The 16,017-nt window shown below is 34.6% G+C and overlaps 1 long non-coding RNA gene across 1 annotated transcript; it reads left to right on the top strand.

Moving 5' to 3' along the window:
• The first annotated feature begins 270 nt into the window (after nt 1-270).
• Nucleotides 271-3,065, top strand: LOC138126390 (uncharacterized). The gene is made up of 2 exons (XR_011157788.1): nt 271-1,266; nt 2,160-3,065. It is a non-coding gene; the product is annotated as an uncharacterized lncRNA (long non-coding RNA).
• The last annotated feature ends 12,952 nt before the right edge of the window (nt 3,066-16,017 follow it).

The raw sequence follows: 16,017 nt of genomic DNA, 5'->3' as shown, positions 1-16,017 counted from the left end.
AACTCCACTTTTCAACAGACGTGCTCACATAATCAGACAGACGTTTTTAGTTTCTCCTACTTCAAATATTGATTTCCGTTATTAATGTTGATAAATACATTAAAATCATTGCTTTACTACCATGGTCAAGTTTTGACAATTCTGACATTTTCACATCATGTACACACCACACAAATATTTAGTGTAAAACGTATGCAGCACACAGCTAAACAGCGCCTACTATGTTTTTCGTTGTGGTCACAATCAAAGTGAATAGATAATAAGTTAAAAGATTGCTATATAGAAAATGATTTCAATACCAATATATTTATAGCTGCTTTTACAACTGCAAACGCAAGACTAAGATTATACAAAATGTTAGATAAATTAGGAAAAAGCGTAGCATATTATGATACAGATAGTACCTATTGTATATATAGATGATGGAAAAAACACTGTTAAAACAGGCTGTCTATTGGGAGATTGGACAATGGACAGACGAATTAGGTAAAGGCGTATGGATAATAGACTGGGTATCAACAGGCCCAAAAAGTTATTGTTATAAGACTAATACAGGTAAAGTTGTTTGTAAAATAAAAGGATTTACGTTAAATTATGAAACGTCCGAAAAAATTAATTCTGATAGTATAAATAATATTTTAGAATACAAAGACAAAAAAATCAGTACACAATATAATCGAATTACCAGAGATTCTAAAACTAAAGAACTTTTAAATAAAATAGAAACAAAAGAATTTGGTTTTGTTTATGACAAGAGAGTTATTCTAGAAAACTTTGATACAATACCGTTTGGATTTTAATCCTTTTTTATTGTTCCTAGCTGATGAATAATTTAAGCTCAATTTATAAATCGATCGTAATCGTAATCGTTATCGGAATCGGAATCGTAAGCAATTTGAAACACTGAATATCCGTTTGATGATTTATAACTCGATCGTAAGCGGAAGGCTCGTAAGGATCAAGGATCGTAAGAAGTTGGTCAAGTTTCAATTTTTCCGATTACGATCTTACGATCCTCCAATGAGAACGTGTCTGTGAGCGAAACCGCACGAACATTTCCGAATGTGAGTGACGCCGCATGCGTATAATCAGCCATCTGTCAGCTGTTTTTGCTACCTTTGCTACTGCACGCCGATAGTACGCATCTTATAAATTCTGTGCTTATAAATTAACCATCTTCCTTCGTTCGAGACTTTCGTTCCGCTTACGATTGTGATACGATTCCGATTACGACAGTTATGTTGGGTATTGAAACAATGGCCTACGGTAAGAGCATATAAAGGGCCCCACAGACTTCGTTTTTGTTCGACGGTTTTGTTCGACGAACAAGTCTGTTCGACTTCGAACAAAAACGATGCAAGTCTGAAGTGTGTGGCTGGAAAACCGTCGTTTTTGCTCGCGAACAAAAATGATGAGAATTATCTATCAGGTTTACCCCGATTATGTCCGTCGAACTTGTTCGACAGACTTGTTAGTTCAAGCAAATCTGAAGTGTGTTTTAAGGGCCCTATACACCTAGCATTTTCTTTGCAGTACTTGTATGCGCATTCATGTTTCCAATACATATGATGATTACATACTACAGGATTTGATAAAACACATGTGTACTACTAACATTCTATTCATGCATGCTGTCAAGTGTGTGGCTAATATATGTTCTTGTATACATTATTTTGTGTGGAAAGACAACTAGATTTTTTATTATTAAAATCTCGACCACACACCCAAAGTTAAGCCACACCGCAAAAATATCAAACACGTTTGATAGACTTATACTTGTATGAACATCCATCACGGCCGACAAAAATTGGTCACTCACTGTGATTTTACTAAATTTTGTTTGAGCAAACCGTGTGCTGTCATACAAATTTTCATTCGTGTGTGGACAAGACTTGTATCTCATACGAATTTACGAAAACAAGTTTGACAAACATGCCAGAAAGTGTGTGTTTCTGATAAACTTGTATCACATACTTGCATGCGCAAGCAAATCCTGCAAACAAAACGCTAGGTGTATAGGGCCCTTTAAAAAACGTCGGTTTTTGCAGTGGTGTAGAACCAAATAATAATTTTGTTCGAAGAGACTTGTTCGTCGAACAAAAAAGCAGTCTGTGGGGCCCTTAAACCAGCAAAAGTAAATTTCAACCAAATTCTTTTAGCACAACCAATTTCCATTCATGTCTGTTGCCCGGGCGATGAAAACAACCTTGCAGATATGGCAGTGAGGCACGCCGCGGCGGTTGATTTATTCAAAAGACAATGCCCCAAAGGGGCATGTGTTGAAGAAGTCGTCCCCATTAGGGGACGAGGCAAACGCAAGTGTGCATGGAGAGTACGCTATAGGCGAGATATAAATCAAAGGTTTTTCCAAATGGGTGGCGAGCAACTGGCAAGAAATATAATAAAGTTCCATCCAAATAATACAGAAATCGTGGAGAAAACAAGAGTTATGTATCCGCCATTCATAGAATTAGTATATTCGATCCTATGCGATTGCAATGTATCCCAAACAGCAAGTAGGTCAATTAAAAAATGTGATTCTGTTGTTAATGTAAAGGTGGAGGAAAATTTAGTTAATTTAAAGTTGGAGGAGGATCTCCAAGAATAAGGTTTTCATGATCAATTTGCCAACTGTTGTTAAGAATGTTATTATATGAATTTCAATGTTATACCTATCAACTATTACATTCTAGCTGTCAGTCGGTAAACAGGATTTTAAATTTGATTATGAAATGGGCAGAATTTTTATTTTATTTTTTTTATGTAACGGGTGTTTTTTTTAATTTGGCGTCGAAGTAGGCGTTGAACTGTCGATTGTGAACGCACTATACAGGTTACGGATCACGGATCAGCTGTTTAAATCTTAGGCTTTTACACGAGTGGTGCGATCTCAATCGACTCTCCAACGCCTACTTCGACGCCAAATTTAAAAAAACACCCTTTATAGTGGGACGTTACCTAGGGCTAGGTACCTAATACAAGTGTTTAAGGATGAATTTTGTGTGTCAGGAAACTTTTGGGTGTAAAGACTCTTGAAGTAATAAAGACAAATATTTGTTGAAATATGTGTTAGATATTCATTTCTATTACAGCTTAAGTAGATTTTATAATTCATATACCTACTTTAAAAACAGGGGGTGTGAACTCGCTTTGCTGATAAGGTCCTTGTCCGAATTTGTTTGGCTGAAACCGTATTCATTTTTGTGCTCAAGTGCCCCCAATTGAAAAAATGTTAATTTTTAAAATATACCTTAAAAACGACGGTGTTTTCACGATTTTTTCTGCTTTTCTGTTAACACTTGAAAATCGGGGGTGTTTTTCCTTAGAAGTGGACAGTGTGCATAGGGGGCCTTTCACTTTTTGAGTTACCTTGAAAATCAGGTTGTTTTTTCTTAAAAAGATAGATTTTCCAGACGCCCTAATACAGGACGTCAAGAAAATTGATGTCAAAACAGTATTTATTAACGAACCGGGTTTGTATTCATTAATTATTGAGTTTCAAAAATGGGTTTACGATGGCTTTAAAAACGTGGGTGTTTTTCCTTAAAACTTGGCAGTGTGCATAGGGGCCCTTATACTACTATTTAATGGTTTTACTTCAGTAATTTGTCCAGTGTATTTAACGTACTATACAGTATGAGTCAATTGTGGGGTATTTCTGAAATTTTCTTAGAAGCAACCAAAAATACTAATTCCACTTACCGCTTGATACTGGGTTTGATATACTCGTAAATAATAAATTGCACGGCCTCCTCTCTTAAGAGACGAGTCTCTTATGAATCTAGGAGGCCGTGATAAATTGAATCAAAATTGCGTTTTTGGCTACAAACGTCAAAATGACAATGTGGGAAATTTAATCAGCAAAATGACAACGTAAAAAGAAAACTATCGTAAAAATTGTTCAACATGCATTCCATCTTGGAGTAAACACGCGTCAACCCTGTTTAAAAAGGACCTTTAAACGTTGTTTAATGTCTCTGGCGTTATGGCCATGCACCCATCACGAATTCTTTGAGTTCATCAATCGTAAGTACAGGTCTTTGGTAGACTCTTTCCCACAAGAAAAAAATCTAAAGGCGCTGATAGAACCCCTTTACATTGTTGTCTTGTTCATTTATTCACATCCAACTGTTCCAACAATAAGGGCTCTCATTTTGTAAAAAATTTAAATAAACAAAAATGTGGCTGAAATTTGGATACTTCTGTAGATACAGATCTGCAGCGACCATGGCATTTTTACGACATAGGTACCCCGTACATCGTACATGAGAAACAATGTCCACTTTCTCATTGTTTGAGTCATAACAGTCATAACGATTCTTTTTTTCGGTATTTTTGCAACCCGGAACACAGCAAATACACTGCTCAAAAAAATTAGGGGAACACTTTTTTCAAAACCTGTAACTTTTTAAATAATAGTTCTAGGCAAATCTAATTTGGTATACTTCAACGGCATATATTAGGCATTCACGATCTTTTTGGGACCGAGTTGGCTATGATTTTTTCTTTTCATGTCGGACTAACTGACTCAGTGATGCAACGAATGCAATTTTTTTTCCTGTCAGTGTCTGTTCGACATTTTCTTGCCACCGCATTGCCAGATTTATTATTTTAATATTCCTAAGAAACTAAATGATTTATTAAGGGTGTAAAAATAATTTAAATTTCCGTCAAAGGAACAGTCAAAATTGCCAAAATAATTTTATTACGATAAAAAATTTCTATTAAACGATTTAATTTAATTTAAAAAAGACAAACCAGATTTAAGAGGTCTGGCAACAATGTACCTATTCAGAAAATATAACCCAAAACTGAAAACAACCTAACCTAACACAAAAAGTGTAAATTTCCTTTAGGGAATTTAGTTATCACCGAGGTACTGCCAACAAAATCACTAGATGAATGCCTTATATTTAACTAAAGAAAATTAAAAAAACAATTTTACAACTCTTATGCCCAGTTGCACCACACTATTTAACACTATCCCACCTCTACCCGGCGGCACGGCAATTTTGCCGGAGTACATACACTATTACGGATATTACTATCAAGTAATAGTGCAGTGCTTATCAACATAATTACCGGCGTCTTGCCTCCGCATTTTGACTTTGTTGTGTATTATGTTCTGTGTCAATGTTAAGGAACTTCCTCACGATGTGACATGAGTATAATAATATACCTTTTTGAATTTCAACTACCAATGTGTTATCTAAATCCAGAATTTTTAAATTTTTAAAAAGAGATTGCGGTACTATTCCCGTTGCTGAAATTACAAGTGGTAAAATCGATTCTTTTTCTAAACACCAAAGATTTCTCATAGCAACGGACAGCTCTAAATATTTATTAATTTTTGTGTTATATGTCTGTGTTATATTATGTGAATTTGGAACAGCTATGTCTAAAAGATATGCTTGCTTTTGTTGTTTATTTAAAATTATAATGTCTGGTCTGTTATGCTTAATATGAATGTCAGTTAAAATTGTTCTATCAAAATATAACTTGTAACTGTCATTTTCCAAACAACTTTCTGGTGTATAACTATAATGTGGTTGTGTATTCTTTAATAAATTGAATTTAACAGCTAAATTCATGTGTATAATTTTTGCGAATATATCGTGTCGTTTTTTATATTCGCTTTGAGCCAAAACGGTGCAAGAAGAAATAATGTGTTCAATTGTTTCCCCTTCAGTTCCGCAAATCCTACATTTATCAATTATCGATTGTAAACCGCATATGTGTTTTTTATAATTTCTTGTATTTATAACACGATCTTGTATTGCAAATATAAAACCCTCCGTCTCAGGGTGAATATTTGATTTCTTAAGCCATGCATGAGATGCCTGAATATTAACTTCTGGTTGTTCCAGTTCTTTAAAGTATCTCCCATGTAAAGACTTCTGTTTTATATTTGCTATTGTGTCAGGTATATTTGGCTTAACAATGTCTGAAATTATATTATCACTTAAATTTAAAGGTGTGTAGCCTTTATCGGCTGAAACCAAAGCATTGAAAAAGGTGTTATCACGAGCTCTATTGAGGAAATAATTTTTTAGTGAAGCAATTTGATTTTTTAGCAGTATTTCTAGATTTGAAAAACCCCTACCACCGTTTTCGCGTGGTAAATTAAATCTTTCAATAGCAGATTTAGGATGGTGTTTACTAAATTTTGTGAAAAGAACTCTAGTTTTAATGTTTATGTTCTGTAAATTTGTTTTGGACCATTTTATAACACCGAAAGAATAGGTCAGTAATGGAACAGCATATGTATTAACTGCTTTAATTAAATTATTACCGTTTAATTTTGATTTTAAAATAGATTTAATTCTTAAATAAAATTGCTTTTCTAAATTTTCTTTTATAATTGAGTGTTGAATATGATTTGATTGATTAATACCTAAATATTTATAAAATTCTCCTTTATTTAAATTTTTAATGATTTCTCCTTCTTGAGTTATATATTCTAAATGTTCGTAATGACCGCGACATATTGATTGCATTTTACACTTATCAATACCAAAACTCAGCCCAATATCATTTGAGAAATTTTCAGTTATTGTTAGTAAAGATAAAATGTGATTCTTTTTTGATGCATAAAGTTTTATGTCATCCATATAGAGAAGGTGATTTAATTTGGATAGTGTGGTATTATTAAGTCTAATATTGAAACCATATCCAGTGCTATTTAATAGATTTGTCAAAGGATTAATGGCTAGACAAAACCATAAGGGACTTAAAGAATCTCCTTGATAAATTCCCCGTTTAATTTGAATAGGCTCGGATTTTAATTTAGTATTGTTTATTGATCAATTTAAAGTAGTTCTCCAAAATGTCATAACATGAGATAAAAAGTTAATCAAATCCAAATTAATTTTATAAATTTTAAGAATTTTAATTAACCATGAATGTGGTACTGAATCATAGGCTTTTTTGTAGTCTATGAATGCGGTATAAATATTTCTATTATTTTTTCTAGCTTGTTCCATTATTACCGTATCTATTATGAGTTGTTCTTTACAACCAAAACACTCTTTAACACAACCTTTTTGTTCTTCATTAAGTATATTTAATTTTTGACAATGGTCGTAAATTATTACTTTAATGCAAGATGTCATAATTTTATAAATTGTAGGTAGACATGTGATTGGCCTATATTTTGATGGATTTTTAGTATCGGAATCTTTTGGTTTCAGATATGTTATACCATGGGCCAAAAACTCTGGAAATGTGTTAGGTTCCCTAATAAATCCGATACAAGTAAATTTTTTTAACCAAAAGTTATGAATTTGGTCACCTCCAGGGGATTTCCAATTATGTGAACTATTAATATTTTTAACTAAAATTTCAAGGCTAATTTGAATATGATGTCGATTATTACTATCTGGTATATCATTTTCTAAATGAGGAATCCATTCTGCCTGATATTACTTAAAAGGTTATTAATTTTTAACATTGTTTAAAATTTCATTTTACGTTGCACCGCACCTTAAAAACAATTTAATTATTATTAAATTTAAATAGCCAAATTTGGTTATTTAAATTAGTATTAAAATATAAGTTGACGTATATGACAGTATAATAAATTACGTAAATCTAATTTATCCACAATGAATTTATTATTTGATGACGTTGATATATTTGAAGATGATTTCGATATATTAGAAATTATCGACATCGGATTTCCTCGTTTGTGCTGTGGTAGATCTGCTCATTTTCACGATATGGATGAATTTACATTCCATAGAAGATTTCGATTAACGAAACAAACATGTTTAAATTTATTTAGTTCCTCCTCCTGTTTTATAATGTTCTCGTCTTTCGACAGCCGCAATTTTTCTTGTATTTAGTTTGGACTACGTTAAGGAAAAGTCTTCGAAGAGTTTCTGGAGTCCGTAAAATACCATGGTCATTGTTCACTTTAACTACTTCTGGAATTTTCGCGTTTTTTCTGGCTAGACAGCCTCAAGGCGTCCTTCTAGATCGTTTCCCACCATTTAAACCTTGTGCAAATGAATTTTCCTTACCCTTTAGTTATATTAAGACATTGGCGCGACCTTGAAACACAACAAGAGAAAAAAAAGGCATTTGCACAAGGTTTGAATGGTGGGAAACGATCTAGGAGGACGCCCTGAGGGTGTCTAGCCAGAAAAAACGCGAAAATTCCAGAAGTAGTTAAAGGTAACAATTACCAATACCATTAGGGGATTCAAAATTAAATTCTTCTGTAATTCTCTTCAAACATTTTTAAACCGATACTGCATCGATTTCATTGTTGGAAACAATATTTTTATATGTATGCACCATGTTTAAAAGAGTGCCTTTTTCAAAAAGGGAAAAATTTACCCCACGTTTTCATGCTTCCATTGTCGAAATTTGAAATATACCACCCAAATTGTGAATATATGACGCAAGAAAAATGTCACCAGGCACCTTTTCGAATTAAAAAATCATTTACTAAAATATTAGTTAATACTCGTTTATTTTGTGATGGTGCAATAATATAATTATTTAGGTACTTATTAAATTTAATACTACCTTAGTTAATATTTATTAAACTGATATGTGGTGCAAACGGGCATTAGTTACTTCTAAGTTACACTTAAAAATGTAAATTAATAACGCAAAACAAAATGGAAACGATTGTCATAGTATCGATGATAGTCGGGTTTTCTGTGCATTGGTGAGCTTTAATACTGTGTATGCCCCCCACGAGTACGAATCACTTCCTCACACCTGCGTGGCATGCTTCACACTAGTCTGTGAAGAGATTCTTGAGGTATGCTTTCCCATTCCTTAATCAGGACTTGTGTCAGTTCCTGTATGGTTAGTGGTGGATTACGGCGCTTGCGAACACGTCGATCAAGCTGATCCCACACGTGTTCAATAGGATTCAGGTCAGGCCATACTATGACCTGAATTCCACGTTCTTGTAAAAAGTTTCTGGTGATGCCGGCGGTATGTGGCTTTGCATTGTCCTGCATTATGATGAAATTTTGACCGACGCCATATGCAGCAGGCACCACATGGTCCTGCAAGATATTTTCGATGTAATTCATGGCATTTAGTCTAACAGGAACCACAACAAGATCAGTTCTGTTGTCTATACTGATTCCAGCCCAAACCATCACAGATCCACCACCAAATCTATCCACTTCCTGTATAGTAGCGGCTGTGTAGCGTTCACCAGGACGTCTATATACACGTACTCGACCGTCGCAACGAGTTAAACGAAATCTGGACTCATCTGTAAACAGTACAGGCGTCCAGTGACGAAGTTGCCAATCTCTGTGATCCAGAGCAAACCTCATTCGCGCTGCTTTGTGATGCTGCGTAAGGCGTGGTGCGCGGACAGGTCTTCTTGGTTTCAAATTCGCTTCTTTTAATCTGTTTCTAACAGTTTGATCAGAAATTTCTATTCCATGTGCTCATCTTAGGTCGTTTAGGAGGTCTCGTGCTGTGGCAGTACGCTTACGTAGAGAGGAAAGGACAAGAAATGGGTCTTGATTTTGAGTAGTTTTTCGATTTCGACCTTGTCCAGCTCTTCTAACATATTGGCCAGTCTCCTGAAACCGATTCCATAAACGCTGAATAACAGAAGGGGAAACTCGAAGGTCCCTGCTAACATGTCGAATAGAGTGGCCGTGCTGAATAAGGGCGACAGCACGAGCAACTTGCACTTCACTAAGATGCCTCATTTTACTTCTAATCAACGAAAATTGACAACTGAATTCATTTGTCATCTTTAGCAGGCTCTCATACGTAAATTCAAAGCGTACATGACATTTTTTCCATTTTGTTTTGCGTTATTAATTTACATTTTTAAGTGTAACTTAGAAGTAACTAAGAGTTGTAAAATTGTTTTTGAATTTTTTTTAAGTTAAATATATGCCTTTAAAGCATACCAAATTTGATTTGCCTAGAACTATTATTTAAAAGTTACAGATTTTGGAAAAAGTGTTCCCCTAATTTTTTTGAGCAGTGTATCTTACCGATTGATCACTCCTTTTTTTTTCTAAATCATTTTAATTTCTTACTTTAAAAAAGCCGATTTTACACGTGGTCAAATATGAAACTGTTTCGAACACCGAAAAACGACGCGCTCCGCCGTTTGGCGGCGCGTCAATCGATGTCGGGCAAGCCTTCTTTATCTGTGGCCTATAGTGGCACATTGTAGACAGACCATCCGACATTTTCTTTGCAAAATTAGTACAGAAAAGCTGGTTGGTGGTTGGTGTGATAGTGACGACAACGAGGAAGACGGGAAAGACGAGGAAGAAGAGCAAGAAGAACGAGTGTTTGCAGCTTTACCTTCCAACTGTATTGTGGGTTGCGTTTTCAGTTCCGTCAGGCTCATTAATCACTATTCTCGATGCAACTTACTTTGCGAAACTTAAAAAAATACAATTTGGATCCACGATACCTATCAATCACTATCACTATCATTTTTTTGACAAACGCTACAAATTTATTACAAACTGTATAAACTGTAGGTACACTTATTCGAATGATGAGATTAGAAGACTGACATATGGAGAATGTTTGTAGAATGCATCTCTTGCTGCCCGTACAGTTGAGAGCTAATTGGCCTCCTGTTAAGTTATCAAAGCAAAGGGTAGTCACGGATGAGGAACACGAAACAGCAGTCCTTGAAATTTTTGAGGAGGAACCACATCTGGGACAACGCGAAGTGGCAAGAAGGGTAGGCATTAGTCAGTCTTCTGTTTACAGAATTGCCGATGAAAATAAGCTTCGTCCATATCATATTACTTTGGCTCAAGGACTTAAAGAAACAGATTACCCTAAAAGACTGAATTTTTGTCGATTCTTTCGGGAACAATGGGGTTGTAAACAAACATAATTGTCACTATTATGCCCAGAGTAACACTCACTGGATTCGCGAAGGACACTTCCAGACAGGTACTGAAATTAAAATATCCGGCTTTTTTTGAAAATGTATTGTGGGTTGCATTTTTAATTCCGTCGGGCTCATTATCACTCGTGGACCAACTGTATTGAGGTGTTGCTATCTCAAATTACTCTAAAGTAATTTCTTAATTTTTTAAAAATTAAATTAAATTATTAAAATAATAATAGTAAGTATTATACGACTGCTATTATTTAAACAATTTCGGTCTCTCATTTTTTCAGAAAACGGATGCGAACTGGAAAGAGAGTAAATTTGAATTTTGACGAAAAATCCGGGACCGCTTTTAAAAATTAATAGAACGAAGTCAATTTCCAGAAAGATACATCCGACGCAGTCCATCCGAAAGTGGTTCAGCATCAGGCGAACGATTGGGCCGTAAATCACGGCATGATTGGAAATGCAAATTGCCAAGAGTTGGAATCAAAGTAACGTTCCATTGGTAATGAACATTGAACAGATCATTTCCACAACCGTTACGTGACAAGTAAAAACAACTCATTCTCTTCCCTGTTACCCACCCCGTGTTTGTTTATTTTCCCTCGCTGGAATAATTTCATTTAACCAATGATTACAAAGGCAATTAACTGCCACTCAACTATAAATACGGCTACGAGCTTAGAAAATATTATCCGGAAATTGCAGGATCCGACCAAGGGAGTCTAGTTTTAAACGGATAACTACCTCATATTCTATTTAATTAAATTTCGGTCAGTTTTATATACAGAATTACCGAGTGAAAGGTAAAGATTAAATTCTACCTATCATCATCCGCTTAGCGCGGTGCTATTTTTAGTCCGGAGAATACGACGCGAAAATGGGTGCGACGATGTGTTGTGCAAGTTATTCATTTCCAAATTCTTGAAAAGCATCCATTTCCGTAAGAGAATGTGTGAAAATGTCTGCGTGACAGCGAAACTAATATTCTCGACACAAGAAAAATATATTTTTTCTGACGCCAATAAGCGAAAGTGACTGAGGAAAGCGATCGGAAGGGGCAAAAATGCGAAGGAAGCGTATTATGCCATTTGGACATGATTTCGAGAACATTCGGTGAAATTTCTTCACATTTCCTTAAACAATTTTTTTTTTTTTTTAATTATCTTTGGTTTTCTCGAAAACATTTCATCGATTGATTGAGTTACAATGGCACTTAAAAGACTGTTGAATTTGTCACATTTAAGCTATTTTATGCAATTTTGCATACATTTAAAAGCTACAAGCTACAAAAAAATATAAACGTCTATCAAATCTACTTAACCAAATATCACCAATATCAAAAAACGTCAATTTAAATTCATCCTCTTTTCTATTCTCTATTTTCGTGTACAAAGTGTCTATAAAAGAACGTAGGTAGGTATATCAAGAACAAGAATCCTGTAGAATTGTGCGGTTCTATAATTTTATTGTGTCAAACTATGTCGAGCCGTTGGAACTGTCAAATCAGATGTCAACAGTCAAATCTCAAATTATCAATTCTTAGCGTCAGTTGTGAGTTCGAGGTCTTTGTTGTTTTGCTTGTGATTTTCTTCAATTTTTCTATATTCTAATTACTTTTCATCTTACAACAGTCTTTATTAAAAACCTGTCATTAATCGACTTAAAGTCCCCATTCAAAAATCAAAAAACCACCACCTGTTGCTTTAGATTGGTAAATTTTAAAAACCCTAGGTAGTTATTTTTTCATACTATGTTGGTAACTATAAATTATGACATTTGTTTGATTCAAAATAAAATGCTTTGAATTTCATTCAATTGTTTTATTATCGCTCAGCACGTTTCATTTATTTATTAATTCTTATTATTTTTACTTAAACATGCCCAGAACAGAATTCACACGAACCCCCGATAAATTTCTCACCAAATGTTACACTAGACAGCGTTGCCGATAGCAATTATCGAGGAAAATGCGACGTTGGTGGTTTTTTGATTTTTGAATGGACTTTACATAACCTTTGTTTTTCTACAGGATGGTCCCGGCATAACCTGCCAAAAAAATTATGGGTAATTAGAAGGATCTAACAAGTCCAAAAAACCCCTTTTCATTAGGTCCAAAATAATGGGGATAAATTAACCCCTATCCACACCCATTCGACGCTGCTGACCACAAAAATATGTACCTACTCAGGAATTAATTCTTGGTGTTTGTAAGGATGACGTATCCAAGCAACATAGGCACCTGAATCGTTTATGACAAATCTCAAATCTGACAAACTAAATCAAATTAATGACATTTATTGAAAACGCTGTACACTGTGTGCATTAATTCACCAGCTTATTTAGGTACAAAAACTGATTTTGTAGACTGAGATGAATGAGTAATAAATAAAGTGGTGTTCCTCAATGTGTAAATAAATGTAGAGGTAGTGTGTGCAAAATTGTGGAAGAACTGTGTAATAAGAGTATCGTCTTAATTGTGGTTAAATAGCCAAAATAATGTATTGAATAAATTTATTTAAACTTTACATATTCGTACTTTCAACTCTAACTGAGAATATCTACTAACTAATGAAAGGTAAACTAGACCTAGACTAGAAAAAATATTTTATAGTAAATGTTCTGTGTGCCGTGTAATCTGTGGCGGTCGTGAAAAAGTAGGTAAGTCGAAAATGTTAATTTTTCAGGGCAACGATTCAAAGCTCCACATCATTCCTAAAATCCTGTAATGAAATAGAAACTTCTTTCTACCTGTACTTGCTTTCAATATAAGTAAATTTTAAACTGTGAAAATCTGAATTATTTAACTCCATGATTTATTATTAAGGTGTAAACATCGTTAACTCATTTTTGAAATTATTTGACTTACCTACTTTTTCACAACCGCCACAGATATAATATACTATTATAATAATGTTCTGTGTGCCTTCCATTGGCATTTAAGCACATTTTAATACGCCGGTACCAATTTTCATAAACAGAATTCAGCATTTCTGGGTTTCTACGAATCTGGTTCGCGGCATCTGTTACGCGTTTCTGGAGTTGGCCTTTTGTATTTATTTCAACTTCGTATACCAAATCTTTCGTGTGGCCCCAAAAATTAAAATCCAGAGGGGTTAAATGGAGGATCGGGGACGCCATCGTATTGGAATCAGTTAGAACCAACCTCACATAAATGTAGATGTAGCTCCACAAAAGTACAACGGGACGGAAGGACTCCTTCAGGAAAACGCTCGCCGTATGGTCGCCTTGCCGGTTTTTAATTACCACGTGTTTCGCCATAGAGTAACTGCAAATCGGCGTGTTCTTGTTTTGTGAATTTCATAACTTTTTGAAGGATTCGCAAATTTAAAATTAAACTTGACAAATGTCATAGGTGTTACAGGTACCGTTGATAAAGCAATTGCAGCCAAGTAACCAGAATTATCTTTTTAAAACCGATTAACTCATTAGCGTACAGCAAATTTTGACCAAATTTTCAATTATTTTTATCTCGAAAACGGAAAGACTTTTATTAGAAACATTTTTTGTGTATGAGTTCTACTCATCGTCACCTATTACTGGATTTCTTCTGGCAGGTTATATCGGGACCACCCTGTATATGGTACCACAATATGAGAGCGTTTTTAAATTCATCGATGGATCAATCGGTGGAATCAGTTTTCTACCAAAACGTTGTTATATTACTGTTAGATTTATGTTGAGCTTAAGAAAACACGTTTCTTTATTCACCAAAAATTTCATGTTGGGCTCAACCAAAATTCACCTTTCCCATCTACAATGGGAGTTGGTTGTTTGGTGGACGAATAGTGGGGGAAATGTCAAAATAGTTTGTCGAAGTCAAACTGTCAATGTCAAAGCAAAGCGAGGGAAAAACTGGAAAGGTGCAACATTATTCACGTATCCTTTAATTTTTTCATGAGTCTTTCTTCTGTTTAAAATAATTTCTTCATCAGAGGAAGTTAATAAATCATCATCTGATGAATCTTCCAAAGGCATTGTAATCCGTTTTACCAATATTATGGTCCCAAGAAGACTAATGTCGCACATTTATTCATACAGGGTGCGTCTACTAAAACTTTATATCCGAATATCTTTTTTAATTATCAATTAAGGTAAACAATATTTAGCAATATTATATATCTCAATGACCTCTTGACATGTGCTTAACAAAAGTTAACGAAACCTGCAAGGATACAGAGTTATTTGAAAAATAACCGCAGTAAAAAAATTTTTTTTTAGCTTTTTCTCAGATTACGGAGTTTAACATATTCAGCTGTGGCCTCTGCATCTCCCTGTAGTGTTTTTATTACACTTTTACTGATGACTACGCAATAAATTAGTGTTAAAAAGAACTAATTTTCCAGCTATGTTCAAAACAGAGTTTATGCGTAAAAAGTTGTTACGAATTTGTTTCACAGATTACTCATTTTTCAGCAAATAATTTAGATACGTCAATTTGACGGGGCATTGTTATCTTATTTTATTATTCTTTTATTACTGAACTATTCGGTAAAATACAATAAAAATTCAAATAGGTCTTCTCTGGAAAAATTTACTAAACTATTTTAAAGTAAGTTTTCAATAAAACGAATTTAAATGTTATTAATTTTATTTTTTAAACAATGAATCCCGGTACCCTCCTAATTTTTTTGTTTTTATTTATAAAAGTGGCTATTATGGAGGTGGGTGCGTGAAGCTTAAAAAGGGGGTGAAGGTGAATAAATAATTTAAGCACATACTAAATAATAACAATTAAAATATCTGCAATAAATTTGTTTGGGGCCTAATGGGAGCTCCAGGAATTGTTCGGAACCAAATGGGGCTCCTGGGTTTGCTCAGCCTAATGGAGGCTTCACTGGTTTGACTGTAGGCGCGCGTGAACTGACACACCGTATCGTTTTGTGTAAAACGTTTATTTACATTTATGTACAATTGTTTGGACCGTACGACCGTACTCGAGATGTTGGATAAATGACTTAGTGACTTCTGACTGTGACTGTTCTACCCTGAGTCCATCTCGGTCCTGTCGTCTCAAATCTCTGTCATTCACCCACGCAGGGGTGGTTCTCGTTCTGAAAGGAGGGGGGTGGCTCTACGCCCCGACAAAATTCAACAATGTAACACAATTAGCAGCAAAGAAAATTTTAAAAATGTTC

The sequence above is a fragment of the Tenebrio molitor genome, chromosome 3, assembly GCF_963966145.1.
Source record: "Tenebrio molitor chromosome 3, icTenMoli1.1, whole genome shotgun sequence".
NCBI lineage: Eukaryota > Metazoa > Arthropoda > Insecta > Coleoptera > Tenebrionidae > Tenebrio > Tenebrio molitor.
The sequence above is the reverse complement of the archived record's forward strand: the minus strand, read 5'-3'. Positions and strand labels throughout refer to the sequence as shown.